This window comes from Antennarius striatus, chromosome 2 (genome assembly GCF_040054535.1).
Source record: "Antennarius striatus isolate MH-2024 chromosome 2, ASM4005453v1, whole genome shotgun sequence".
Classification (NCBI taxonomy): Eukaryota; Metazoa; Chordata; class Actinopteri; order Lophiiformes; family Antennariidae; genus Antennarius; species Antennarius striatus.
Window position 1 is genome coordinate 5,313,038 of NC_090777.1, and position 22,909 is coordinate 5,335,946.

Below are 22,909 nucleotides of genomic sequence, written 5' to 3' on the forward strand. Positions count from 1 at the left end.
GTTTATTTGATCTCTAAAAACACTCGAGATTGAATAAAGCCGATCAATTTTACCTAATGTACATATTTAATCTGTTGTTTCTTCTGTCAGTTGAGCGCAAAGAGATTTGTTTGTTTTAACAGGCTTTCAAGATGAACCAGGACTTAAAGTGTTGTTGTCCGTAAGGGGGTAGATGTGACTTGTACATAGAAAATAGATCACTCTTGTTTCACTTCAGATCGTATAAATCTTTCGCCTTTTACTAAAGATTTCCGTGGAGTGGGACAGCAAGAGTTTTACTCAATTTTTTGCTGCTCTGTGAAAACAGAGCTCACCTGAATGTGTAATATAAAAGATCTTAAGCCCTGTTTTTGTTCAGCTTCTTCAACAACACGGCACATTGCAATTTCTACTTCTGTCCTTTAACAAAAATGAAAATATTTGTGCAAGATTACTTTTGTTGAAGCTCAGAGGTGGGGTTTATTTGATCTCTAAAACTACTCGAGATTAAATAAAGCCGATTAATTTTACCTAATGTACATATTTAATCTGTTGTTTCTTCTGTCAGTTGAGCGCAAAGAGATTTGTTTGTTTTAACATGCTTTCAAGATGAACCAGGACTTAAAGTGTTGTTGTCCGTAAGGGGGTAGATGTGACTTGTACATAGAAAATAGATCACTCTTGTTTCACTTTAGATCGTATAAATCTTTCGCCTTTTACTAAAGATTTCCGTAGAGTGGGACAGCAAGAGTTTTACTCAATTTTTTGCCGCTCTGTGAAAACAGAGCTCACCTGAATGTGTAATATAAAAGATTTTAAGCCCTGTTTTTGTTGAGCTTCTTCAACAACACGGCACATTGCAATGTCAACCTCTGTCCTTTAACAAAAATGAAAATATATGTGCAAGATTACTTTTGTTGGAGGTCAGAGGTGGGGTTTATTTGATCTCTAAAATGACTCGAGATTAAATAAACCCGATTAATTTTACCTAATGTACATATTTAATCTGGTGTTTCTTCTGTCAGTGGAGCGCAAAGAGATTTGTTTGTTTTAACATGCTTTCAAGATGAACCAGGACTTAAAGTGTTGTTGTCCGTAAGGGGGTAGATGTGACTTGTACATAGAAAATAGATCACTCTTGTTTCACTTCAGATCGTATAAATCTTTCGCCTTTTACTAAAGATTTCCGTGGAGTGGGACAGCAAGAGTTTTACTCAATTTTTTGCTGCTCTGTGAAAACAGAGCTCACCTGAATGTGTAATATAAAAGATTTTAAGCCCTGTTTTTGTTGAGCTTCTTCAACAACACGGCACATTGCAATTTCTACTTCTGTCCTTTAACAAAAATGAAAATATATGTGCAAGATTACTTTTGTTGGAGGTCAGAGGTGGGGTTTATTTGATCTCTAAAATGACTCGAGATTAAATAAACCCGATTAATTTTACCTAATGTACATATTTAATCTGTTGTTTCTTCTGTCAGTTGAGCGCAAAGAGATTTGTTTGTTTTAACATGCTTTCAAGATGAACCAGGACTTAAAGTGTTGTTGTCCGTAAGGGGGTAGATGTGACTTGTACATAGAAAATAGATCACTCTTGTTTCACTTCAGATCGTATAAATCTTTCGCCTTTTACTAAAGATTTCCGTGGAGTGGGACAGCAAGAGTTTTACTCAATTTTTTGCTGCTCTGTGAAAACAGAGCTCACCTGAATGTGTAATATAAAAGATCTTAAGCCCTGTTTTTGTTCAGCTTCTTCAACAACACGGCACATTGCAATTTCTACGTCTGTCCTTTAACAAAAATGAAAATATATGTGCAAGATTACTTTTGTTGGAGGTCAAGGGTGGGGTTTATTTGATCTCTAAAACTACTCGAGATTAAATAAAGCCGATTAATTTTACCTAATGTACATATTTAATCTGTTGTTTCTTCTGTCAGTGGAGCGCAAAGAGATTTGTTTGTTTTAACATGCTTTCAAGATGAACCAGGACTTAAAGTGTTGTTGTCCGTAAGGGGGTAGATGTGACTTGTACACAGAAAATAGATCACTCTTGTTTCACTTCAGATCGTATAAATCTTTCGCCTTTTACTAAAGATTTCCGTGGAGTGGGACAGCAAGAGTTTTACTCAATTTTTTGCTGCTCTGTGAAAACAGAGCTCACCTGAATGTGTAATATAAAACATCTTGAGCCCTGTTTTTGTTCAGCTTCTTCAACAACACGGCACATTGCAATTTCTACCTCTGTCCTTTAACAAAAATGAAAATATATGTGCAAGATTACTTTTGTTGGAGGTCAGAGGTGGGGTTTATTTGATCTCTAAAAATACTCGAGATTAAATAAAGCCGATTAATTTTACCTAATGTACATATTTAATCTGTTGTTTCTTCTGTCAGTTGAGCGCAAAGAGATTTGTTTGTTTTAACATGCTTTCAAGATGAACCAGGACTTAAAGTGTTGTTGTCCGTAAGCGGGTAGATGTGACTTGTACATAGAAAATAGATCACTCTTGTTTCACTTCAGATCGTATAAATCTTTCGCCTTTTACTAAAGATTTCCGTGGAGTGGAACAGCAAGAGTTTTACTCAATTTTTTGCTGCTCTTTGAAAACAGAGCTCACCTGAATGTGTAATATAAAAGATTTTAAGCCCTGTTTTTGTTCAGCTTCTTCAACAACACGGCACATTGCAATGTCTACCTCTGTCATTAAACTAAAATGAAAATATATGTGCAAGATTACTTTTGTTGAAGCTCAGAGGTGGGGTTTATTTGATCTCTAAAACTACTCGAGATTAAATAAACCCGATTAATTTTACCTAATGTACATATTTAATCTGTTGTTTCTTCTGTCAGTTGAGCGCAAAGAGATTTGTTTGTTTTAACATGCTTTCAAGATGAACCAGGACTTAAAGTGTTGTTGTCCGTAAGGGTTTAGATGTGACTTGTACATAGAAAATAGATCACTCTTGTTTCACTTCAGATCGTATAAATCTTTCGCCTTTTACTAAAGATTTCCGTGGAGTGGGACAGCAAGAGTTTTACTCAATTTTTTGCTGCTCTGTGAAAACAGAGCTCACCTGAATGTGTAATATAAAAGATTTTAAGCCCTGTTTTTGTTCAGCTTCTTCAACAACACGGCACATTGCAATGTCTACCTCTGTCATTAAACTAAAATGAAAATATATGTGCAAGATTACTTTTGTTGAAGCTCAGAGGTGGGGTTTATTTGTCCCTAAAACTACTCGAGATTAAATAAAGCCGATTAATTTTACCTAATGTACGTATTTAATCTGTTGTTTCTTCTGTCAGTCGAGCGCAAAGAGATTTGTTTGTTTTAACATGCTTTCAAGATGAACCAGGACTTAAAGTGTTGTTGTCCGTAAGGGGGTAGATGTGACTTGTACATAGAAAATAGATCACTCTTGTTTCACTTCAGATCGTATAAATCTTTCGCCTTTTACTAAAGATTTCCGTGGAGTGGGACAGCAAGAGTTTTACTCAATTTTTTGCTGCTCTGTGAAAACAGAGCTCACCTGAATGTGTAATATAAAAGATCTTAAGCCCTGTTTTTGTTCAGCTTCTTCAACAACACGGCACATTGCAATTTCTACTTCTGTCCTTTAACAAAAATGAAAATATATGTGCAAGATTACTTTTGTTGGAGGTCAAGGGTGGGGTTTATTTGATCTCTAAAACTACTCGAGATTAAATAAAGCCGATTAATTTTACCTAATGTACATATTTAATCTGTTGTTTCTTCTGTCAGTTGAGCGCAAAGAGATTTGTTTGTTTTAACATGCTTTCAAGATGAACCAGGACTTAAAGTGTTGTTGTCCGTAAGGGGGTAGATGTGACTTGTACATAGAAAATAGATCACTCTTGTTTCACTTCAGATCGTATAAATCTTTCGCCTTTTACTAAAGATTTCCGTGGAGTGGGACAGCAAGAGTTTTACTCAATTTTTTGCTGCTCTGTGAAAACAGAGCTCACCTGAATGTGTAATATAAAACATCTTGAGCCCTGTTTTTGTTCAGCTTCTTCAACAACACGGCACATTGCAATTTCTACCTCTGTCCTTTAACAAAAATGAAAATATATGTGCAAGATTACTTTTGTTGGAGGTCAGAGGTGGGGTTTATTTGATCTCTAAAAATACTCGAGATTAAATAAAGCCGATTAATTTTACCTAATGTACATATTTAATCTGTTGTTTCTTCTGTCAGTTGAGCGCAAAGAGATTTGTTTGTTTTAACATGCTTTCAAGATGAACCAGGACTTAAAGTGTTGTTGTCCGTAAGGGGGTAGATGTGACTTGTACATAGAAAATAGATCACTCTTGTTTCACTTCAGATCGTATAAATCTTTCGCCTTTTACTAAAGATTTCTGTGGAGTGGAACAGCAAGAGTTTTACTCAATTTTTTGCTGCTCTTTGAAAACAGAGCTCACCTGAATGTGTAATATAAAAGATTTTAAGCCCTGTTTTTGTTCAGCTTCTTCAACAACACGGCACATTGCAATGTCTACCTCTGTCATTAAACTAAAATGAAAATATATGTGCAAGATTACTTTTGTTGAAGCTCAGAGGTGGGGTTTATTTGATCTCTAAAACTACTCGAGATTAAATAAACCCGATTAATTTTACCTAATGTACATATTTAATCTGTTGTTTCTTCTGTCAGTTGAGCGCAAAGAGATTTGTTTGTTTTAACATGCTTTCAAGATGAACCAGGACTTAAAGTGTTGTTGTCCGTAAGGGTTTAGATGTGACTTGTACATAGAAAATAGATCACTCTTGTTTCACTTCAGATCGTATAAATCTTTCGCCTTTTACTAAAGATTTCCGTGGAGTGGGACAGCAAGAGTTTTACTCAATTTTTTGCTGCTCTGTGAAAACAGAGCTCACCTGAATGTGTAATATAAAAGATTTTAAGCCCTGTTTTTGTTCAGCTTCTTCAACAACACGGCACATTGCAATGTCTACCTCTGTCATTAAACTAAAATGAAAATATATGTGCAAGATTACTTTTGTTGAAGCTCAGAGGTGGGGTTTATTTGTCCCTAAAACTACTCGAGATTAAATAAAGCCGATTAATTTTACCTAATGTACGTATTTAATCTGTTGTTTCTTCTGTCAGTCGAGCGCAAAGAGATTTGTTTGTTTTAACATGCTTTCAAGATGAACCAGGACTTAAAGTGTTGTTGTCCGTAAGGGGGTAGATGTGACTTGTACATAGAAAATAGATCACTCTTGTTTCACTTCAGATCGTATAAATCTTTCGCCTTTTACTAAAGATTTCCGTGGAGTGGGACAGCAAGAGTTTTACTCAATTTTTTGCTGCTCTGTGAAAACAGAGCTCACCTGAATGTGTAATATAAAAGATCTTAAGCCCTGTTTTTGTTCAGCTTCTTCAACAACACGGCACATTGCAATTTCTACTTCTGTCCTTTAACAAAAATGAAAATATATGTGCAAGATTACTTTTGTTGGAGGTCAAGGGTGGGGTTTATTTGATCTCTAAAACTACTCGAGATTAAATAAAGCCGATTAATTTTACCTAATGTACATATTTAATCTGTTGTTTCTTCTGTCAGTTGAGCGCAAAGAGATTTGTTTGTTTTAACATGCTTTCAAGATGAACCAGGACTTAAAGTGTTGTTGTCCATAAGGGGGTAGATGTGACTTGTACATAGAAAATAGATCACTCTTGTTTCACTTCAGATCGTATAAATCTTTCGCCTTTTACTAAAGATTTCCGTGGAGTGGGACAGCAAGAGTTTTACTCAATTTTTTGCTGCTCTGTGAAAACAGAGCTCACCTGAATGTGTAATATAAAAGATTTTAAGCCCTGTTTTTGTTGAGCTTCTTCAACAACACGGCACATTGCAATGTCAACCTCTGTCCTTTAACAAAAATGAAAATATATGTGCAAGATTACTTTTGTTGGAGGTCAGAGGTGGGGTTTATTTGATCTCTAAAATTACTCGAGATTAAATAAACCCGATTAATTTTACCTAATGTACATATATAATCTGTTGTTTCTTCTGTCAGTGGAGTGCAAAGAGATTTGTTTGTTTTAACATGCTTTCAATATGAACCAGGACTTAAAGTGTTGTTGTCCGTAAGGGGGTAGATGTGACTTGTACATAGAAAATAGATCACTCTTGTTTTACTTCAGATCGTATAAATCTTTCGCCTTTTACTAAAGATTTCCGTGGAGTGGGACAGCAAGAGTTTTACTCAATTTTTTGCTGCTCTGTGAAAACAGAGCTCACCTGAATGTGTAATATAAAAGATTTTAAGCCCTGTTTTTGTTCAGCTTCTTCAACAACACGGAACATTGCAATTTCTACTTCTGTCCTTTAACAAAAATGAAAATATATGTGCAAGATTACTTTTGTTGAAGCTCAGAGGTGGGGTTTATTTGATCTCTAAAATTACTCGAGATTAAATAAACCCAATTAATTTTACCTAATGTACATATATAATCTGTTGTTTCTTCTGTCAGTGGAGTGCAAAGAGATTTGTTTGTTTTAACATGCTTTCAAGATGAACCAGGACTTAAAGTGTTGTTGTCCGTAAGCGGGTAGATGTGACTTGTACATAGAAAATAGATCACTCTTGTTTCACTTCAGATCGTATAAATCTTTCGCCTTTTACTAAAGATTTCCGTGGAGTGGGACAGCAAGAGTTTTACTCAATTTTTTGCTGCTCTGTGAAAACAGAGCTCACCTGAATGTGTAATATAAAAGATTTTAAGCCCTGTTTTTGTTCAGCTTCTTCAACAACACGGCACATTGCAATGTCAACCTCTGTCCTTTAACAAAAATGAAAATATATGTGCAAGATTACTTTTGTTGGAGGTCAGAGGTGGGGTTTATTTGATCTCTAAAAACACTCGAGATTGAATAAAGCCGATCAATTTTACCTAATGTACATATTTAATCTGTTGTTTCTTCTGTCAGTTGAGCGCAAAGAGATTTGTTTGTTTTAACATGCTTTCAAGATGAACCAGGACTTAAAGTGTTGTTGTCCGTAAGGGGGTAGATGTGACTTGTACACAGAAAATAGATCACTCTTGTTTCACTTCAGATCGTATAAATCTTTCGCCTTTTACTAAAGATTTCCGTGGAGTGGGACAGCAAGAGTTTTACTCAATTTTTTGCTGCTCTGTGAAAACAGAGCTCACCTGAATGTGTAATATAAAACATCTTGAGCCCTGTTTTTGTTCAGCTTCTTCAACAACACGGCACATTGCAATTTCTACCTCTGTCCTTTAACAAAAATGAAAATATATGTGCAAGATTACTTTTGTTGGAGGTCAGAGGTGGGGTTTATTTGATCTCTAAAAATACTCGAGATTAAATAAAGCCGATTAATTTTACCTAATGTACATATTTAATCTGTTGTTTCTTCTGTCAGTTGAGCGCAAAGAGATTTGTTTGTTTTTAACATGCTTTCAAGATGAACCAGGACTTAAAGTGTTGTTGTCCGTAAGGGGGTAGATGTGACTTGTACATAGAAAATAGATCACTCTTGTTTCACTTCAGATCGTATAAATCTTTCGCCTTTTACTAAAGATTTCCGTGGAGTGGGACAGCAAGAGTTTTACTCAATTTTTTGCTGCTCTTTGAAAACAGAGCTCACCTGAATGTGTAATATAAAAGATTTTAAGCCCTGTTTTTGTTCAGCTTCTTCAACAACACGGCACATTGCAATGTCTACCTCTGTCATTAAACTAAAATGAAAATATATGTGCAAGATTACTTTTGTTGAAGCTCAGAGGTGGGGTTTATTTGATCTCTAAAACTACTCGAGATTAAATAAACCCGATTAATTTTACCTAATGTACATATTTAATCTGTTGTTTCTTCTGTCAGTGGAGCGCAAAGAGATTTGTTTGTTTTAACATGCTTTCAAGATGAACCAGGACTTAAAGTGTTGTTGTCCGTAAGGGGGTAGATGTGACTTGTACATAGAAAATAGATCACTCTTGTTTCACTTCAGATCGTATAAATCTTTCGCCTTTTACTAAAGATTTCCGTGGAGTGGGACAGCAAGAGTTTTACTCAATTTTTTGCTGCTCTTTGAAAACAGAGCTCACCTGAATGTGTAATATAAAAGATTTTAAGCCCTGTTTTTGTTCAGCTTCTTCAACAACACGGCACATTGCAATGTCTACCTCTGTCATTAAACTAAAATGAAAATATAAGTGCAAGATTACTTTTGTTGAAGCTCAGAGGTGGGGTTTATTTGATCTCTAAAACTACTCGAGATTAAATAAACCCGATTAATTTTACCTAATGTACATATTTAATCTGTTGTTTCTTCTGTCAGTTGAGCGCAAAGAGATTTGTTTGTTTTAACATGCTTTCAAGATGAACCAGGACTTAAAGTGTTGTTGTCCGTAAGGGTTTAGATGTGACTTGTACATAGAAAATAGATCACTCTTGTTTCACTTCAGATCGTATAAATCTTTCGCCTTTTACTAAAGATTTCCGTGGAGTGGGACAGCAAGAGTTTTACTCAATTTTTTGCTGCTCTGTGAAAACAGAGCTCACCTGAATGTGTAATATAAAAGATTTTAAGCCCTGTTTTTGTTCAGCTTCTTCAACAACACGGCACATTGCAATGTCTACCTCTGTCATTAAACTAAAATGAAAATATATGTGCAAGATTACTTTTGTTGAAGCTCAGAGGTGGGGTTTATTTGTCCCTAAAACTACTCGAGATTAAATAAAGCCGATTAATTTTACCTAATGTACGTATTTAATCTGTTGTTTCTTCTGTCAGTCGAGCGCAAAGAGATTTGTTTGTTTTAACATGCTTTCAAGATGAACCAGGACTTAAAGTGTTGTTGTCCGTAAGGGGGTAGATGTGACTTGTACATAGAAAATAGATCACTCTTGTTTCACTTCAGATCGTATAAATCTTTCGCCTTTTACTAAAGATTTCCGTGGAGTGGGACAGCAAGAGTTTTACTCAATTTTTTGCTGCTCTGTGAAAACAGAGCTCACCTGAATGTGTAATATAAAAGATCTTAAGCCCTGTTTTTGTTCAGCTTCTTCAACAACACGGCACATTGCAATTTCTACTTCTGTCCTTTAACAAAAATGAAAATATATGTGCAAGATTACTTTTGTTGGAGGTCAAGGGTGGGGTTTATTTGATCTCTAAAACTACTCGAGATTAAATAAAGCCGATTAATTTTACCTAATGTACATATTTAATCTGTTGTTTCTTCTGTCAGTTGAGCGCAAAGAGATTTGTTTGTTTTAACATGCTTTCAAGATGAACCAGGACTTAAAGTGTTGTTGTCCATAAGGGGGTAGATGTGACTTGTACATAGAAAATAGATCACTCTTGTTTCACTTCAGATCGTATAAATCTTTCGCCTTTTACTAAAGATTTCCGTGGAGTGGGACAGCAAGAGTTTTACTCAATTTTTTGCCGCTCTGTGAAAACAGAGCTCACCTGAATGTGTAATATAAAAGATTTTAAGCCCTGTTTTTGTTGAGCTTCTTCAACAACACGGCACATTGCAATGTCAACCTCTGTCCTTTAACAAAAATGAAAATATATGTGCAAGATTACTTTTGTTGGAGGTCAGAGGTGGGGTTTATTTGATCTCTAAAATTACTCGAGATTAAATAAACCCGATTAATTTTACCTAATGTACATATATAATCTGTTGTTTCTTCTGTCAGTGGAGTGCAAAGAGATTTGTTTGTTTTAACATGCTTTCAATATGAACCAGGACTTAAAGTGTTGTTGTCCGTAAGGGGGTAGATGTGACTTATACATAGAAAATAGATCACTCTTGTTTTACTTCAGATCGTATAAATCTTTCGCCTTTTACTAAAGATTTCCGTGGAGTGGGACAGCAAGAGTTTTACTCAATTTTTTGCTGCTCTGTGAAAACAGAGCTCACCTGAATGTGTAATATAAAAGATTTTAAGCCCTGTTTTTGTTCAGCTTCTTCAACAACACGGAACATTGCAATTTATACTTCTGTCCTTTAACAAAAATGAAAATATATGTGCAAGATTACTTTTGTTGAAGCTCAGAGGTGGGGTTTATTTGATCTCTAAAATTACTCGAGATTAAATAAACCCAATTAATTTTACCTAATGTACATATATAATCTGTTGTTTCTTCTGTCAGTGGAGTGCAAAGAGATTTGTTTGTTTTAACATGCTTTCAAGATGAACCAGGACTTAAAGTGTTGTTGTCCGTAAGCGGGTAGATGTGACTTGTACATAGAAAATAGATCACTCTTGTTTCACTTCAGATCGTATAAATCTTTCGCCTTTTACTAAAGATTTCCGTGGAGTGGGACAGCAAGAGTTTTACTCAATTTTTTGCTGCTCTGTGAAAACAGAGCTCACCTGAATGTGTAATATAAAAGATCTTAAGCCCTGTTTTTGTTCAGCTTCTTCAACAACACGGCACATTGCAATTTCTACTTCTGTCCTTTAACAAAAATGAAAATATTTGTGCAAGATTACTTTTGTTGAAGCTCAGAGGTGGGGTTTATTTGATCTCTAAAACTACTCGAGATTAAATAAAGCCGATTAATTTTACCTAATGTACATATTTAATCTGTTGTTTCTTCTGTCAGTTGAGCGCAAAGAGATTTGTTTGTTTTAACATGCTTTCAAGATGAACCAGGACTTAAAGTGTTGTTGTCCGTAAGGGGGTAGATGTGACTTGTACATAGAAAATAGATCACTCTTGTTTCACTTTAGATCGTATAAATCTTTCGCCTTTTACTAAAGATTTCCGTAGAGTGGGACAGCAAGAGTTTTACTCAATTTTTTGCCGCTCTGTGAAAACAGAGCTCACCTGAATGTGTAATATAAAAGATTTTAAGCCCTGTTTTTGTTGAGCTTCTTCAACAACACGGCACATTGCAATTTCTACTTCTGTCCTTTAACAAAAATGAAAATATATGTGCAAGATTACTTTTGTTGGAGGTCAGAGGTGGGGTTTATTTGATCTCTAAAATGACTCGAGATTAAATAAACCCGATTAATTTTACCTAATGTACATATTTAATCTGTTGTTTCTTCTGTCAGTTGAGCGCAAAGAGATTTGTTTGTTTTAACATGCTTTCAAGATGAACCAGGACTTAAAGTGTTGTTGTCCGTAAGGGGGTAGATGTGACTTGTACATAGAAAATAGATCACTCTTGTTTCACTTCAGATCGTATAAATCTTTCGCCTTTTACTAAAGATTTCCGTGGAGTGGGACAGAAAGAGTTTTACTCAATTTTTTGCTGCTCTGTGAAAACAGAGCTCACCTGAATGTGTAATATAAAAGATCTTAAGCCCTGTTTTTGTTCAGCTTCTTCAACAACACGGCACATTGCAATTTCTACGTCTGTCCTTTAACAAAAATGAAAATATATGTGCAAGATTACTTTTGTTGGAGGTCAAGGGTGGGGTTTATTTGATCTCTAAAACTACTCGAGATTAAATAAAGCCGATTAATTTTACCTAATGTACATATTTAATCTGTTGTTTCTTCTGTCAGTGGAGCGCAAAGAGATTTGTTTGTTTTAACATGCTTTCAAGATGAACCAGGACTTAAAGTGTTGTTGTCCGTAAGGGGGTAGATGTGACTTGTACACAGAAAATAGATCACTCTTGTTTCACTTCAGATCGTATAAATCTTTCGCCTTTTACTAAAGATTTCCGTGGAGTGGGACAGCAAGAGTTTTACTCAATTTTTTGCTGCTCTGTGAAAACAGAGCTCACCTGAATGTGTAATATAAAACATCTTGAGCCCTGTTTTTGTTCAGATTCTTCAACAACACGGCACATTGCAATTTCTACCTCTGTCCTTTAACAAAAATGAAAATATATGTGCAAGATTACTTTTGTTGGAGGTCAGAGGTGGGGTTTATTTGATCTCTAAAAATACTCGAGATTAAATAAAGCCGATTAATTTTACCTAATGTACATATTTAATCTGTTGTTTCTTCTGTCAGTTGAGCGCAAAGAGATTTGTTTGTTTTAACATGCTTTCAAGATGAACCAGGACTTAAAGTGTTGTTGTCCGTAAGGGGGTAGATGTGACTTGTACATAGAAAATAGATCACTCTTGTTTCACTTCAGATCGTATAAATCTTTCGCCTTTTACTAAAGATTTCCGTGGAGTGGGACAGCAAGAGTTTTACTCAATTTTTTGCTGCTCTTTGAAAACAGAGCTCACCTGAATGTGTAATATAAAAGATTTTAAGCCCTGTTTTTGTTCAGCTTCTTCAACAACACGGCACATTGCAATGTCTACCTCTGTCATTAAACTAAAATGAAAATATATGTGCAAGATTACTTTTGTTGAAGCTCAGAGGTGGGGTTTATTTGATCTCTAAAACTACTCGAGATTAAATAAACCCGATTAATTTTACCTAATGTACATATTTAATCTGTTGTTTCTTCTGTCAGTGGAGCGCAAAGAGATTTGTTTGTTTTAACATGCTTTCAAGATGAACCAGGACTTAAAGTGTTGTTGTCCGTAAGGGGGTAGATGTGACTTGTACATAGAAAATAGATCACTCTTGTTTCACTTCAGATCGTATAAATCTTTCGCCTTTTACTAAAGATTTCCGTGGAGTGGGACAGCAAGAGTTTTACTCAATTTTTTGCTGCTCTTTGAAAACAGAGCTCACCTGAATGTGTAATATAAAAGATTTTAAGCCCTGTTTTTGTTCAGCTTCTTCAACAACATGGCACATTGCAATGTCTACCTCTGTCATTAAACTAAAATGAAAATATATGTGCAAGATTACTTTTGTTGAAGCTCAGAGGTGGGGTTTATTTGATCTCTAAAACTACTCGAGATTAAATAAACCCGATTAATTTTACCTAATGTACATATTTAATCTGTTGTTTCTTCTGTCAGTTGAGCGCAAAGAGATTTGTTTGTTTTAACATGCTTTCAAGATGAACCAGGACTTAAAGTGTTGTTGTCCGTAAGGGTTTAGATGTGACTTGTACATAGAAAATAGATCACTCTTGTTTCACTTCAGATCGTATAAATCTTTCGCCTTTTACTAAAGATTTCCGTGGAGTGGGACAGCAAGAGTTTTACTCAATTTTTTGCTGCTCTGTGAAAACAGAGCTCACCTGAATGTGTAATATAAAAGATTTTAAGCCCTGTTTTTGTTCAGCTTCTTCAACAACACGGCACATTGCAATGTCTACCTCTGTCATTAAACTAAAATGAAAATATATGTGCAAGATTACTTTTGTTGGAGGTCAGAGGTGGGGTTTATTTGATCTCTAAAAATACTCGAGATTAAATAAAGCCGATTAATTTTACCTAATGTACATATTTAATCTGTTGTTTCTTCTGTCAGTTGAGCGCAAAGAGATTTGTTTGTTTTAACATGCTTTCAAGATGAACCAGGACTTAAAGTGTTGTTGTCCGTAAGGGGGTAGATGTGACTTGTACATAGAAAATAGATCACTCTTGTTTCACTTCAGATCGTATAAATCTTTCGCCTTTTACTAAAGATTTCCGTGGAGTGGGACAGCAAGAGTTTTACTCAATTTTTTGCCGCTCTGTGAAAACAGAGCTCACCTGAATGTGTAATATAAAAGATTTTAAGCCCTGTTTTTGTTGAGCTTCTTCAACAACACGGCACATTGCAATGTCAACCTCTGTCCTTTAACAAAAATGAAAATATATGTGCAAGATTACTTTTGTTGGAGGTCAGAGGTGGGGTTTATTTGATCCCTAAAATTACTCGAGATTAAATAAACCCGATTAATTTTACCTAATGTACATATATAATCTGTTGTTTCTTCTGTCAGTGGAGTGCAAAGAGATTTGTTTGTTTTAACATGCTTTCAAGATGAACCAGGACTTAAAGTGTTGTTGTCCGTAAGGGTTTAGATGTGACTTGTACATAGAAAATAGATCACTCTTGTTTCACTTCAGATCGTATAAATCTTTCGCCTTTTACTAAAGATTTCCGTGGAGTGGGACAGCAAGAGTTTTACTCAATTTTTTGCCGCTCTGTGAAAACAGAGCTCACCTGAATGTGTAATATAAAAGATTTTAAGCCCTGTTTTTGTTGAGCTTCTTCAACAACACGGCACATTGCAATGTCAACCTCTGTCCTTTAACAAAAATGAAAATATATGTGCAAGATTACTTTTGTTGAAGCTCAGAGGTGGGGTTTATTTGATCTCTAAAAATACTCGAGATTAAATAAAGCCGATTAATTTTACCTAATGTACATATTTAATCTGTTGTTTCTTCTGTCAGTTGAGCGCAAAGAGATTTGTTTGTTTTAACATGCTTTCAAGATGAACCAGGACTTAAAGTGTTGTTGTCCGTAAGGGGGTAGATGTGACTTGTACATAGAAAATAGATCACTCTTGTTTCACTTCAGATCGTATAAATCTTTCGCCTTTTACTAAAGATTTCCGTGGAGTGGGACAGCAAGAGTTTTACTCAATTTTTTGCTGCTCTGTGAAAACAGAGCTCACCTGAATGTGTAATATAAAAGATCTTAAGCCCTGTTTTTGTTCAGCTTCTTCAACAACACGGCACATTGCAATGTCTACCTCTGTCATTAAACTAAAATGAAAATATATGTGCAAGATTACTTTTGTTGAAGCTCAGAGGTGGGGTTTATTTGATCTCTAAAAATACTCGAGATTAAATAAAGCCGATTAATTTTACCTAATGTACATATTTAATCTGTTGTTTCTTCTGTCAGTTGAGCGCAAAGAGATTTGTTTGTTTTAACATGCTTTCAAGATGAACCAGGACTTAAAGTGTTGTTGTCCGTAAGGGGGTAGATGTGACTTGTACATAGAAAATAGATCACTCTTGTTTCACTTCAGATCGTATAAATCTTTCGCCTTTTACTAAAGATTTCCGTGGAGTGGGACAGCAAGAGTTTTACTCAATTTTTTGCTGCTCTGTGAAAACAGAGCTCACCTGAATGTGTAATATAAAAGATTTTAAGCCCTGTTTTTGTTCAGCTTCTTCAACAACACGGCACATTGCAATGTCTACCTCTGTCATTAAACTAAAATGAAAATATATGTGCAAGATTACTTTTGTTGGAGGTCAGAGGTGGGGTTTATTTGATCTCTAAAAATACTCGAGATTAAATAAAGCCGATTAATTTTACCTAATGTACATATTTAATCTGTTGTTTCTTCTGTCAGTTGAGCGCAAAGAGATTTGTTTGTTTTAACATGCTTTCAAGATGAACCAGGACTTAAAGTGTTGTTGTCCGTAAGGGGGTAGATGTGACTTGTACATAGAAAATAGATCACTCTTGTTTCACTTCAGATCGTATAAATGTTTCGCCTTTTACTAAAGATTTCCGTGGAGTGGGACAGCAAGAGTTTTACTCAATTTTTTGCTGCTCTTTGAAAACAGAGCTCACCTGAATGTGTAATATAAAAGATTTTAAGCCCTGTTTTTGTTCAGCTTCTTCAACAACACGGCACATTGCAATGTCTACCTCTGTCATTAAACTAAAATGAAAATATATGTGCAAGATTACTTTTGTTGAAGCTCAGAGGTGGGGTTTATTTGATCTCTAAAACTACTCGAGATTAAATAAACCCGATTAATTTTACCTAATGTACATATTTAATCTGTTGTTTCTTCTGTCAGTTGAGCGCAAAGAGATTTGTTTGTTTTAACATGCTTTCAAGATGAACCAGGACTTAAAGTGTTGTTGTCCGTAAGGGTTTAGATGTGACTTGTACATAGAAAATAGATCACTCTTGTTTCACTTCAGATCGTATAAATCTTTCGCCTTTTACTAAAGATTTCCGTGGAGTGGGACAGCAAGAGTTTTACTCAATTTTTTGCTGCTCTGTGAAAACAGAGCTCACCTGAATGTGTAATATAAAAGATTTTAAGCCCTGTTTTTGTTCAGCTTCTTCAACAACACGGCACATTGCAATGTCTACCTCTGTCATTAAACTAAAATGAAAATATATGTGCAAGATTACTTTTGTTGGAGGTCAGAGGTGGGGTTTATTTGATCTCTAAAAATACTCGAGATTAAATAAAGCCGATTAATTTTACCTAATGTACATATTTAATCTGTTGTTTCTTCTGTCAGTTGAGCGCAAAGAGATTTGTTTGTTTTAACATGCTTTCAAGATGAACCAGGACTTAAAGTGTTGTTGTCCGTAAGGGGGTAGATGTGACTTGTACATAGAAAATAGATCACTCTTGTTTCACTTCAGATCGTATAAATCTTTCGCCTTTTACTAAAGATTTCCGTGGAGTGGGACAGCAAGAGTTTTACTCAATTTTTTGCCGCTCTGTGAAAACAGAGCTCACCTGAATGTGTAATATAAAAGATTTTAAGCCCTGTTTTTGTTGAGCTTCTTCAACAACACGGCACATTGCAATGTCAACCTCTGTCCTTTAACAAAAATGAAAATATATGTGCAAGATTACTTTTGTTGAAGCTCAGAGGTGGGGTTTATTTGATCTCTAAAAATACTCGAGATTAAATAAAGCCGATTAATTTTACCTAATGTACATATTTAATCTGTTGTTTCTTCTGTCAGTTGAGCGCAAAGAGATTTGTTTGTTTTAACATGCTTTCAAGATGAACCAGGACTTAAAGTGTTGTTGTCCGTAAGGGGGTAGATGTGACTTGTACATAGAAAATAGATCACTCTTGTTTCACTTCAGATCGTATAAATCTTTCGCCTTTTACTAAAGATTTCCGTGGAGTGGGACAGCAAGAGTTTTACTCAATTTTTTGCTGCTCTGTGAAAACAGAGCTCACCTGAATGTGTAATATAAAAGATCTTAAGCCCTGTTTTTGTTCAGCTTCTTCAACAACACGGCACATTGCAATGTCTACCTCTGTCATTAAACTAAAATGAAAATATATGTGCAAGATTACTTTTGTTGAAGCTCAGAGGTGGGGTTTATTTGATCTCTAAAAATACTCGAGATTAAATAAAGCCGATTAATTTTACCTAATGTACATATTTAATCTGTTGTTTCTTCTGTCAGTTGAGCGCAAAGAGATTTGTTTGTTTTAACATGCTTTCAAGATGAACCAGGACTTAAAGTGTTGTTGTCCGTAAGGGGGTAGATGTGACTTGTACATAGAAAATAGATCACTCTTGTTTCACTTCAGATCGTATAAATCTTTCGCCTTTTACTAAAGATTTCCGTGGAGTGGGACAGCAAGAGTTTTACTCAATTTTTTGCTGCTCTGTGAAAACAGAGCTCACCTGAATGTGTAATATAAAAGATTTTAAGCCCTGTTTTTGTTCAGCTTCTTCAACAACACGGCACATTGCAATGTCTACCTCTGTCATTAAACTAAAATGAAAATATATGTGCAAGATTACTTTTGTTGGAGGTCAGAGGTGGGGTTTATTTGATCTCTAAAAATACTCGAGATTAAATAAAGCCGATTAATTTTACCTAATGTACATATTTAATCTGTTGTTTCTTCTGTCAGTTGAGCGCAAAGAGATTTGTTTGTTTTAACATGCTTTCAAGATGAACCAGGACTTAAAGTGTTGTTGTCCGTAAGGGGGTAGATGTGACTTGTACATAGAAAATAGATCACTCTTGTTTCACTTCAGATCGTATAAATCTTTCGCCTTTTACTAAAGATTTCCGTGGAGTGGGACAGCAAGAGTTTTACTCAATTTTTTGCTGCTCTTTGAAAACAGAGCTCACCTGAATGTGTAATATAAAAGATTTTAAGCCCTGTTTTTGTTCAGCTTCTTCAACAACACGGCACATTGCAATGTCTACCTCTGTCATTAAACTAAAATGAAAATATATGTGCAAGATTACTTTTGTTGAAGCTCAGAGGTGGGGTTTATTTGATCTCTAAAACTACTCGAGATTAAATAAACCCGATTAATTTTACCTAATGTACATATTTAATCTGTTGTTTCTTCTGTCAGTTGAGCGCAAAGAGATTTGTTTGTTTTAACATGCTTTCAAGATGAACCAGGACTTAAAGTGTTGTTGTCCGTAAGGGTTTAGATGTGACTTGTACATAGAAAATAGATCACTCTTGTTTCACTTCAGATCGTATAAATCTTTCGCCTTTTACTAAAGATTTCCGTGGAGTGGGACAGCAAGAGTTTTACTCAATTTTTTGCTGCTCTGTGAAAACAGAGCTCACCTGAATGTGTAATATAAAAGATTTTAAGCCCTGTTTTTGTTCAGCTTCTTCAACAACACGGCACATTGCAATGTCTACCTCTGTCATTAAACTAAAATGAAAATATATGTGCAAGATTACTTTTGTTGGAGGTCAGAGGTGGGGTTTATTTGATCTCTAAAAATACTCGAGATTAAATAAAGCCGATTAATTTTACCTAATGTACATATTTAATCTGTTGTTTCTTCTGTCAGTTGAGCGCAAAGAGATTTGTTTGTTTTAACATGCTTTCAAGATGAACCAGGACTTAAAGTGTTGTTGTCCGTAAGGGGGTAGATGTGACTTGTACATAGAAAATAGATCACTCTTGTTTCACTTCAGATCGTATAAATCTTTCGCCTTTTACTAAAGATTTCCGTGGAGTGGGACAGCAAGAGTTTTACTCAATTTTTTGCCGCTCTGTGAAAACAGAGCTCACCTGAATGTGTAATATAAAAGATTTTAAGCCCTGTTTTTGTTGAGCTTCTTCAACAACACGGCACATTGCAATGTCAACCTCTGTCATTAAACTAAAATGAAAATATATGTGCAAGATTACTTTTGTTGAAGCTCAGAGGTGGGGTTTATTTGATCTCTAAAACTACTCGAGATTAAATAAACCCGATTAATTTTACCTAATGTACATATTTAATCTGTTGTTTCTTCTGTCAGTTGAGCGCAAAGAGATTTGTTTGTTTTAACATGCTTTCAAGATGAACCAGGACTTAAAGTGTTGTTGTCCGTAAGGGGGTAGATGTGACTTGTACATAGAAAATAGATCACTCTTGTTTCACTTCAGATCGTATAAATCTTTCGCCTTTTACTAAAGATTTCCGTGGAGTGGGACAGCAAGAGTTTTACTCAATTTTTTGCCGCTCTGTGAAAACAGAGCTCACCTGAATGTGTAATATAAAAGATTTTAAGCCCTGTTTTTGTTCAGCTTCTTCAACAACACGGCACATTGCAATGTCTACCTCTGTCATTAAACTAAAATGAAAATATATGTGCAAGATTACTTTTGTTGAAGCTCAGAGGTGGGGTTTATTTGATCTCTAAAACTACTCGAGATTAAATAAACCCGATTAATTTTACCTAATGTACATATTTAATCTGTTGTTTCTTCTGTCAGTTGAGCGCAAAGAGATTTGTTTGTTTTAACATGCTTTCAAGATGAACCAGGACTTAAAGTGTTGTTGTCCGTAAGGGGGTAGATGTGACTTGTACATAGAAAATAGATCACTCTTGTTTCACTTCAGATCGTATAAATCTTTCGCCTTTTACTAAAGATTTCCGTGGAGTGGGACAGCAAGAGTTTTACTCAATTTTTTGCCGCTCTGTGAAAACAGAGCTCACCTGAATGTGTAATATAAAAGATTTTAAGCCCTGTTTTTGTTGAGCTTCTTCAACAACACGGCACATTGCAATGTCAACCTCTGTCCTTTAACAAAAATGAAAATATATGTGCAAGATTACTTTTGTTGAAGCTCAGAGGTGGGGTTTATTTGATCTCTAAAAATACTCGAGATTAAATAAAGCCGATTAATTTTACCTAATGTACATATTTAATCTGTTGTTTCTTCTGTCAGTTGAGCGCAAAGAGATTTGTTTGTTTTAACATGCTTTCAAGATGAACCAGGACTTAAAGTGTTGTTGTCCGTAAGGGGGTAGATGTGACTTGTACATAGAAAATAGATCACTCTTGTTTCACTTCAGATCGTATAAATCTTTCGCCTTTTACTAAAGATTTCCGTGGAGTGGGACAGCAAGAGTTTTACTCAATTTTTTGCTGCTCTGTGAAAACAGAGCTCACCTGAATGTGTAATATAAAAGATCTTAAGCCCTGTTTTTGTTCAGCTTCTTCAACAACACGGCACATTGCAATGTCTACCTCTGTCATTAAACTAAAATGAAAATATATGTGCAAGATTACTTTTGTTGAAGCTCAGAGGTGGGGTTTATTTGATCTCTAAAAATACTCGAGATTAAATAAAGCCGATTAATTTTACCTAATGTACATATTTAATCTGTTGTTTCTTCTGTCAGTTGAGCGCAAAGAGATTTGTTTGTTTTAACATGCTTTCAAGATGAACCAGGACTTAAAGTGTTGTTGTCCGTAAGGGGGTAGATGTGACTTGTACATAGAAAATAGATCACTCTTGTTTCACTTCAGATCGTATAAATCTTTCGCCTTTTACTAAAGATTTCCGTGGAGTGGGACAGCAAGAGTTTTACTCAATTTTTTGCTGCTCTTTGAAAACAGAGCTCACCTGAATGTGTAATATAAAAGATTTTAAGCCCTGTTTTTGTTCAGCTTCTTCAACAACACGGCACATTGCAATGTCTACCTCTGTCATTAAACTAAAATGAAAATATATGTGCAAGATTACTTTTGTTGAAGCTCAGAGGTGGGGTTTATTTGATCTCTAAAACTACTCGAGATTAAATAAACCCGATTAATTTTACCTAATGTACATATTTAATCTGTTGTTTCTTCTGTCAGTTGAGCGCAAAGAGATTTGTTTGTTTTAACATGCTTTCAAGATGAACCAGGACTTAAAGTGTTGTTGTCCGTAAGGGTTTAGATGTGACTTGTACATAGAAAATAGATCACTCTTGTTTCACTTCAGATCGTATAAATCTTTCGCCTTTTACTAAAGATTTCCGTGGAGTGGGACAGCAAGAGTTTTACTCAATTTTTTGCTGCTCTGTGAAAACAGAGCTCACCTGAATGTGTAATATAAAAGATTTTAAGCCCTGTTTTTGTTCAGCTTCTTCAACAACACGGCACATTGCAATGTCTACCTCTGTCATTAAACTAAAATGAAAATATATGTGCAAGATTACTTTTGTTGGAGGTCAGAGGTGGGGTTTATTTGATCTCTAAAAATACTCGAGATTAAATAAAGCCGATTAATTTTACCTAATGTACATATTTAATCTGTTGTTTCTTCTGTCAGTTGAGCGCAAAGAGATTTGTTTGTTTTAACATGCTTTCAAGATGAACCAGGACTTAAAGTGTTGTTGTCCGTAAGGGGGTAGATGTGACTTGTACATAGAAAATAGATCACTCTTGTTTCACTTCAGATCGTATAAATCTTTCGCCTTTTACTAAAGATTTCCGTGGAGTGGGACAGCAAGAGTTTTACTCAATTTTTTGCCGCTCTGTGAAAACAGAGCTCACCTGAATGTGTAATATAAAAGATTTTAAGCCCTGTTTTTGTTGAGCTTCTTCAACAACACGGCACATTGCAATGTCAACCTCTGTCCTTTAACAAAAATGAAAATATATGTGCAAGATTACTTTTGTTGGAGGTCAGAGGTGGGGTTTATTTGATCTCTAAAATTACTCGAGATTAAATAAACCTGATTAATTTTACCTAATGTACATATATAATCTGTTGTTTCTTCTGTCAGTGGATTGCAAAGAGATTTGTTTGTTTTAACATGCTTTCAAGATGAACCAGGACTTAAAGTGTTGTTGTCCGTAAGGGTTTAGATGTGACTTGTACATAGAAAATAGATCACTCTTGTTTCACTTCAGATCGTATAAATCTTTCGCCTTTTACTAAAGATTTCCGTGGAGTGGGACAGCAAGAGTTTTACTCAATTTTTTGCCGCTCTGTGAAAACAGAGCTCACCTGAATGTGTAATATAAAAGATTTTAAGCCCTGTTTTTGTTGAGCTTCTTCAACAACACGGCACATTGCAATGTCAACCTCTGTCCTTTAACAAAAATGAAAATATATGTGCAAGATTACTTTTGTTGAAGCTCAGAGGTGGGGTTTATTTGATCTCTAAAAATACTCGAGATTAAATAAAGCCGATTAATTTTACCTAATGTACATATTTAATCTGTTGTTTCTTCTGTCAGTTGAGCGCAAAGAGATTTGTTTGTTTTAACATGCTTTCAAGATGAACCAGGACTTAAAGTGTTGTTGTCCGTAAGGGGGTAGATGTGACTTGTACATAGAAAATAGATCACTCTTGTTTCACTTCAGATCGTATAAATCTTTCGCCTTTTACTAAAGATTTCCGTGGAGTGGGACAGCAAGAGTTTTACTCAATTTTTTGCTGCTCTGTGAAAACAGAGCTCACCTGAATGTGTAATATAAAAGATTTTAAGCCCTGTTTTTGTTCAGCTTCTTCAACAACACGGCACATTGCAATGTCTACCTCTGTCATTAAACTAAAATGAAAATATATGTGCAAGATTACTTTTGTTGGAGGTCAGAGGTGGGGTTTATTTGATCTCTAAAATTACTCGAGATTAAATAAACCCGATTAATTTTACCTAATGTACATATTTAATCTGTTGTTTCTTCTGTCAGTTGAGCGCAAAGAGATTTGTTTGTTTTAACATGCTTTCAAGATGAACCAGGACTTAAAGTGTTGTTGTCCGTAAGGGGGTAGATGTGACTTGTACATAGAAAATAGATCACTCTTGTTTCACTTCAGATCGTATAAATCTTTCGCCTTTTACTAAAGATTTCCGTGGAGTGGGACAGCAAGAGTTTTACTCAATTTTTTGCTGCTCTTTGAAAACAGAGCTCACCTGAATGTGTAATATAAAAGATTTTAAGCCCTGTTTTTGTTCAGCTTCTTCAACAACACGGCACATTGCAATGTCTACCTCTGTCATTAAACTAAAATGAAAATATATGTGCAAGATTACTTTTGTTGAAGCTCAGAGGTGGGGTTTATTTGATCTCTAAAACTACTCGAGATTAAATAAACCCGATTAATTTTACCTAATGTA

General features: G+C 35.2%; 50 non-coding genes across 50 annotated transcripts; all 50 read left to right on the forward strand.

Annotated features, from left to right (window-relative positions):
* The first annotated feature begins 197 nt into the window (after positions 1–197).
* LOC137590554 (U5 spliceosomal RNA) lies at positions 198–311 on the forward strand. The gene has a single exon (XR_011034424.1). It is a non-coding gene; the product is annotated as a U5 spliceosomal RNA (small nuclear RNA).
* Positions 312–654: 343 nt separating this feature from the next.
* Positions 655–768, forward strand: LOC137590611 (U5 spliceosomal RNA). Its single transcript, XR_011034436.1, has one exon. It is a non-coding gene; the product is annotated as a U5 spliceosomal RNA (small nuclear RNA).
* Positions 769–1,111: 343 nt separating this feature from the next.
* Positions 1,112–1,225, forward strand: LOC137590616 (U5 spliceosomal RNA). Its single transcript, XR_011034437.1, has one exon. It is a non-coding gene; the product is annotated as a U5 spliceosomal RNA (small nuclear RNA).
* Positions 1,226–1,568: 343 nt separating this feature from the next.
* LOC137590672 (U5 spliceosomal RNA) lies at positions 1,569–1,682 on the forward strand. Its single transcript, XR_011034451.1, has one exon. It is a non-coding gene; the product is annotated as a U5 spliceosomal RNA (small nuclear RNA).
* Positions 1,683–2,025: 343 nt separating this feature from the next.
* On the forward strand, positions 2,026–2,139 carry LOC137590731 (U5 spliceosomal RNA). The gene has a single exon (XR_011034470.1). It is a non-coding gene; the product is annotated as a U5 spliceosomal RNA (small nuclear RNA).
* Positions 2,140–2,482: 343 nt separating this feature from the next.
* On the forward strand, positions 2,483–2,596 carry LOC137590537 (U5 spliceosomal RNA). The gene has a single exon (XR_011034421.1). It is a non-coding gene; the product is annotated as a U5 spliceosomal RNA (small nuclear RNA).
* Positions 2,597–2,939: 343 nt separating this feature from the next.
* Positions 2,940–3,053, forward strand: LOC137590773 (U5 spliceosomal RNA). Its single transcript, XR_011034484.1, has one exon. It is a non-coding gene; the product is annotated as a U5 spliceosomal RNA (small nuclear RNA).
* Positions 3,054–3,395: 342 nt separating this feature from the next.
* LOC137590830 (U5 spliceosomal RNA) lies at positions 3,396–3,509 on the forward strand. Its single transcript, XR_011034514.1, has one exon. It is a non-coding gene; the product is annotated as a U5 spliceosomal RNA (small nuclear RNA).
* Positions 3,510–3,852: 343 nt separating this feature from the next.
* LOC137590886 (U5 spliceosomal RNA) lies at positions 3,853–3,966 on the forward strand. Its single transcript, XR_011034541.1, has one exon. It is a non-coding gene; the product is annotated as a U5 spliceosomal RNA (small nuclear RNA).
* A 343-nt stretch (positions 3,967–4,309) lies between these two features.
* Positions 4,310–4,423, forward strand: LOC137590817 (U5 spliceosomal RNA). The gene has a single exon (XR_011034511.1). It is a non-coding gene; the product is annotated as a U5 spliceosomal RNA (small nuclear RNA).
* Positions 4,424–4,766: 343 nt separating this feature from the next.
* On the forward strand, positions 4,767–4,880 carry LOC137590941 (U5 spliceosomal RNA). The gene has a single exon (XR_011034559.1). It is a non-coding gene; the product is annotated as a U5 spliceosomal RNA (small nuclear RNA).
* Positions 4,881–5,222: 342 nt separating this feature from the next.
* Positions 5,223–5,336, forward strand: LOC137591019 (U5 spliceosomal RNA). The gene has a single exon (XR_011034576.1). It is a non-coding gene; the product is annotated as a U5 spliceosomal RNA (small nuclear RNA).
* A 343-nt stretch (positions 5,337–5,679) lies between these two features.
* LOC137591122 (U5 spliceosomal RNA) lies at positions 5,680–5,793 on the forward strand. The gene has a single exon (XR_011034601.1). It is a non-coding gene; the product is annotated as a U5 spliceosomal RNA (small nuclear RNA).
* A 343-nt stretch (positions 5,794–6,136) lies between these two features.
* Positions 6,137–6,250, forward strand: LOC137590737 (U5 spliceosomal RNA). The gene has a single exon (XR_011034471.1). It is a non-coding gene; the product is annotated as a U5 spliceosomal RNA (small nuclear RNA).
* Positions 6,251–6,593: 343 nt separating this feature from the next.
* Positions 6,594–6,707, forward strand: LOC137591131 (U5 spliceosomal RNA). Its single transcript, XR_011034603.1, has one exon. It is a non-coding gene; the product is annotated as a U5 spliceosomal RNA (small nuclear RNA).
* Positions 6,708–7,050: 343 nt separating this feature from the next.
* On the forward strand, positions 7,051–7,164 carry LOC137591136 (U5 spliceosomal RNA). Its single transcript, XR_011034604.1, has one exon. It is a non-coding gene; the product is annotated as a U5 spliceosomal RNA (small nuclear RNA).
* A 344-nt stretch (positions 7,165–7,508) lies between these two features.
* On the forward strand, positions 7,509–7,622 carry LOC137590644 (U5 spliceosomal RNA). The gene has a single exon (XR_011034443.1). It is a non-coding gene; the product is annotated as a U5 spliceosomal RNA (small nuclear RNA).
* A 343-nt stretch (positions 7,623–7,965) lies between these two features.
* Positions 7,966–8,079, forward strand: LOC137590648 (U5 spliceosomal RNA). The gene has a single exon (XR_011034446.1). It is a non-coding gene; the product is annotated as a U5 spliceosomal RNA (small nuclear RNA).
* Positions 8,080–8,422: 343 nt separating this feature from the next.
* LOC137591140 (U5 spliceosomal RNA) lies at positions 8,423–8,536 on the forward strand. The gene has a single exon (XR_011034606.1). It is a non-coding gene; the product is annotated as a U5 spliceosomal RNA (small nuclear RNA).
* A 342-nt stretch (positions 8,537–8,878) lies between these two features.
* On the forward strand, positions 8,879–8,992 carry LOC137591145 (U5 spliceosomal RNA). The gene has a single exon (XR_011034607.1). It is a non-coding gene; the product is annotated as a U5 spliceosomal RNA (small nuclear RNA).
* A 343-nt stretch (positions 8,993–9,335) lies between these two features.
* Positions 9,336–9,449, forward strand: LOC137590404 (U5 spliceosomal RNA). The gene has a single exon (XR_011034387.1). It is a non-coding gene; the product is annotated as a U5 spliceosomal RNA (small nuclear RNA).
* Positions 9,450–9,792: 343 nt separating this feature from the next.
* On the forward strand, positions 9,793–9,906 carry LOC137590744 (U5 spliceosomal RNA). Its single transcript, XR_011034473.1, has one exon. It is a non-coding gene; the product is annotated as a U5 spliceosomal RNA (small nuclear RNA).
* A 343-nt stretch (positions 9,907–10,249) lies between these two features.
* On the forward strand, positions 10,250–10,363 carry LOC137591146 (U5 spliceosomal RNA). Its single transcript, XR_011034608.1, has one exon. It is a non-coding gene; the product is annotated as a U5 spliceosomal RNA (small nuclear RNA).
* A 343-nt stretch (positions 10,364–10,706) lies between these two features.
* Positions 10,707–10,820, forward strand: LOC137590621 (U5 spliceosomal RNA). The gene has a single exon (XR_011034438.1). It is a non-coding gene; the product is annotated as a U5 spliceosomal RNA (small nuclear RNA).
* Positions 10,821–11,163: 343 nt separating this feature from the next.
* On the forward strand, positions 11,164–11,277 carry LOC137589575 (U5 spliceosomal RNA). Its single transcript, XR_011034222.1, has one exon. It is a non-coding gene; the product is annotated as a U5 spliceosomal RNA (small nuclear RNA).
* A 343-nt stretch (positions 11,278–11,620) lies between these two features.
* Positions 11,621–11,734, forward strand: LOC137591151 (U5 spliceosomal RNA). Its single transcript, XR_011034609.1, has one exon. It is a non-coding gene; the product is annotated as a U5 spliceosomal RNA (small nuclear RNA).
* Positions 11,735–12,077: 343 nt separating this feature from the next.
* On the forward strand, positions 12,078–12,191 carry LOC137590653 (U5 spliceosomal RNA). The gene has a single exon (XR_011034447.1). It is a non-coding gene; the product is annotated as a U5 spliceosomal RNA (small nuclear RNA).
* A 343-nt stretch (positions 12,192–12,534) lies between these two features.
* On the forward strand, positions 12,535–12,648 carry LOC137590659 (U5 spliceosomal RNA). The gene has a single exon (XR_011034449.1). It is a non-coding gene; the product is annotated as a U5 spliceosomal RNA (small nuclear RNA).
* Positions 12,649–12,991: 343 nt separating this feature from the next.
* On the forward strand, positions 12,992–13,105 carry LOC137591160 (U5 spliceosomal RNA). Its single transcript, XR_011034611.1, has one exon. It is a non-coding gene; the product is annotated as a U5 spliceosomal RNA (small nuclear RNA).
* A 343-nt stretch (positions 13,106–13,448) lies between these two features.
* On the forward strand, positions 13,449–13,562 carry LOC137590408 (U5 spliceosomal RNA). The gene has a single exon (XR_011034389.1). It is a non-coding gene; the product is annotated as a U5 spliceosomal RNA (small nuclear RNA).
* A 343-nt stretch (positions 13,563–13,905) lies between these two features.
* Positions 13,906–14,019, forward strand: LOC137590410 (U5 spliceosomal RNA). Its single transcript, XR_011034390.1, has one exon. It is a non-coding gene; the product is annotated as a U5 spliceosomal RNA (small nuclear RNA).
* A 343-nt stretch (positions 14,020–14,362) lies between these two features.
* On the forward strand, positions 14,363–14,476 carry LOC137591164 (U5 spliceosomal RNA). Its single transcript, XR_011034612.1, has one exon. It is a non-coding gene; the product is annotated as a U5 spliceosomal RNA (small nuclear RNA).
* Positions 14,477–14,819: 343 nt separating this feature from the next.
* On the forward strand, positions 14,820–14,933 carry LOC137591168 (U5 spliceosomal RNA). The gene has a single exon (XR_011034616.1). It is a non-coding gene; the product is annotated as a U5 spliceosomal RNA (small nuclear RNA).
* Positions 14,934–15,276: 343 nt separating this feature from the next.
* On the forward strand, positions 15,277–15,390 carry LOC137590956 (U5 spliceosomal RNA). Its single transcript, XR_011034562.1, has one exon. It is a non-coding gene; the product is annotated as a U5 spliceosomal RNA (small nuclear RNA).
* A 343-nt stretch (positions 15,391–15,733) lies between these two features.
* LOC137591174 (U5 spliceosomal RNA) lies at positions 15,734–15,847 on the forward strand. Its single transcript, XR_011034617.1, has one exon. It is a non-coding gene; the product is annotated as a U5 spliceosomal RNA (small nuclear RNA).
* Positions 15,848–16,190: 343 nt separating this feature from the next.
* On the forward strand, positions 16,191–16,304 carry LOC137590417 (U5 spliceosomal RNA). The gene has a single exon (XR_011034391.1). It is a non-coding gene; the product is annotated as a U5 spliceosomal RNA (small nuclear RNA).
* A 343-nt stretch (positions 16,305–16,647) lies between these two features.
* LOC137591178 (U5 spliceosomal RNA) lies at positions 16,648–16,761 on the forward strand. The gene has a single exon (XR_011034618.1). It is a non-coding gene; the product is annotated as a U5 spliceosomal RNA (small nuclear RNA).
* A 343-nt stretch (positions 16,762–17,104) lies between these two features.
* On the forward strand, positions 17,105–17,218 carry LOC137591183 (U5 spliceosomal RNA). The gene has a single exon (XR_011034620.1). It is a non-coding gene; the product is annotated as a U5 spliceosomal RNA (small nuclear RNA).
* A 343-nt stretch (positions 17,219–17,561) lies between these two features.
* LOC137590665 (U5 spliceosomal RNA) lies at positions 17,562–17,675 on the forward strand. The gene has a single exon (XR_011034450.1). It is a non-coding gene; the product is annotated as a U5 spliceosomal RNA (small nuclear RNA).
* Positions 17,676–18,018: 343 nt separating this feature from the next.
* LOC137591189 (U5 spliceosomal RNA) lies at positions 18,019–18,132 on the forward strand. The gene has a single exon (XR_011034622.1). It is a non-coding gene; the product is annotated as a U5 spliceosomal RNA (small nuclear RNA).
* A 343-nt stretch (positions 18,133–18,475) lies between these two features.
* Positions 18,476–18,589, forward strand: LOC137590420 (U5 spliceosomal RNA). The gene has a single exon (XR_011034392.1). It is a non-coding gene; the product is annotated as a U5 spliceosomal RNA (small nuclear RNA).
* A 343-nt stretch (positions 18,590–18,932) lies between these two features.
* Positions 18,933–19,046, forward strand: LOC137590426 (U5 spliceosomal RNA). The gene has a single exon (XR_011034393.1). It is a non-coding gene; the product is annotated as a U5 spliceosomal RNA (small nuclear RNA).
* A 343-nt stretch (positions 19,047–19,389) lies between these two features.
* LOC137590435 (U5 spliceosomal RNA) lies at positions 19,390–19,503 on the forward strand. The gene has a single exon (XR_011034395.1). It is a non-coding gene; the product is annotated as a U5 spliceosomal RNA (small nuclear RNA).
* Positions 19,504–19,846: 343 nt separating this feature from the next.
* On the forward strand, positions 19,847–19,960 carry LOC137591194 (U5 spliceosomal RNA). The gene has a single exon (XR_011034623.1). It is a non-coding gene; the product is annotated as a U5 spliceosomal RNA (small nuclear RNA).
* Positions 19,961–20,303: 343 nt separating this feature from the next.
* Positions 20,304–20,417, forward strand: LOC137590675 (U5 spliceosomal RNA). Its single transcript, XR_011034452.1, has one exon. It is a non-coding gene; the product is annotated as a U5 spliceosomal RNA (small nuclear RNA).
* A 343-nt stretch (positions 20,418–20,760) lies between these two features.
* On the forward strand, positions 20,761–20,874 carry LOC137591196 (U5 spliceosomal RNA). The gene has a single exon (XR_011034624.1). It is a non-coding gene; the product is annotated as a U5 spliceosomal RNA (small nuclear RNA).
* A 343-nt stretch (positions 20,875–21,217) lies between these two features.
* On the forward strand, positions 21,218–21,331 carry LOC137590438 (U5 spliceosomal RNA). The gene has a single exon (XR_011034396.1). It is a non-coding gene; the product is annotated as a U5 spliceosomal RNA (small nuclear RNA).
* A 343-nt stretch (positions 21,332–21,674) lies between these two features.
* LOC137590445 (U5 spliceosomal RNA) lies at positions 21,675–21,788 on the forward strand. Its single transcript, XR_011034397.1, has one exon. It is a non-coding gene; the product is annotated as a U5 spliceosomal RNA (small nuclear RNA).
* A 343-nt stretch (positions 21,789–22,131) lies between these two features.
* LOC137591199 (U5 spliceosomal RNA) lies at positions 22,132–22,245 on the forward strand. The gene has a single exon (XR_011034628.1). It is a non-coding gene; the product is annotated as a U5 spliceosomal RNA (small nuclear RNA).
* A 343-nt stretch (positions 22,246–22,588) lies between these two features.
* Positions 22,589–22,702, forward strand: LOC137590680 (U5 spliceosomal RNA). Its single transcript, XR_011034453.1, has one exon. It is a non-coding gene; the product is annotated as a U5 spliceosomal RNA (small nuclear RNA).
* Positions 22,703–22,909: the final 207 nt, after the last annotated feature.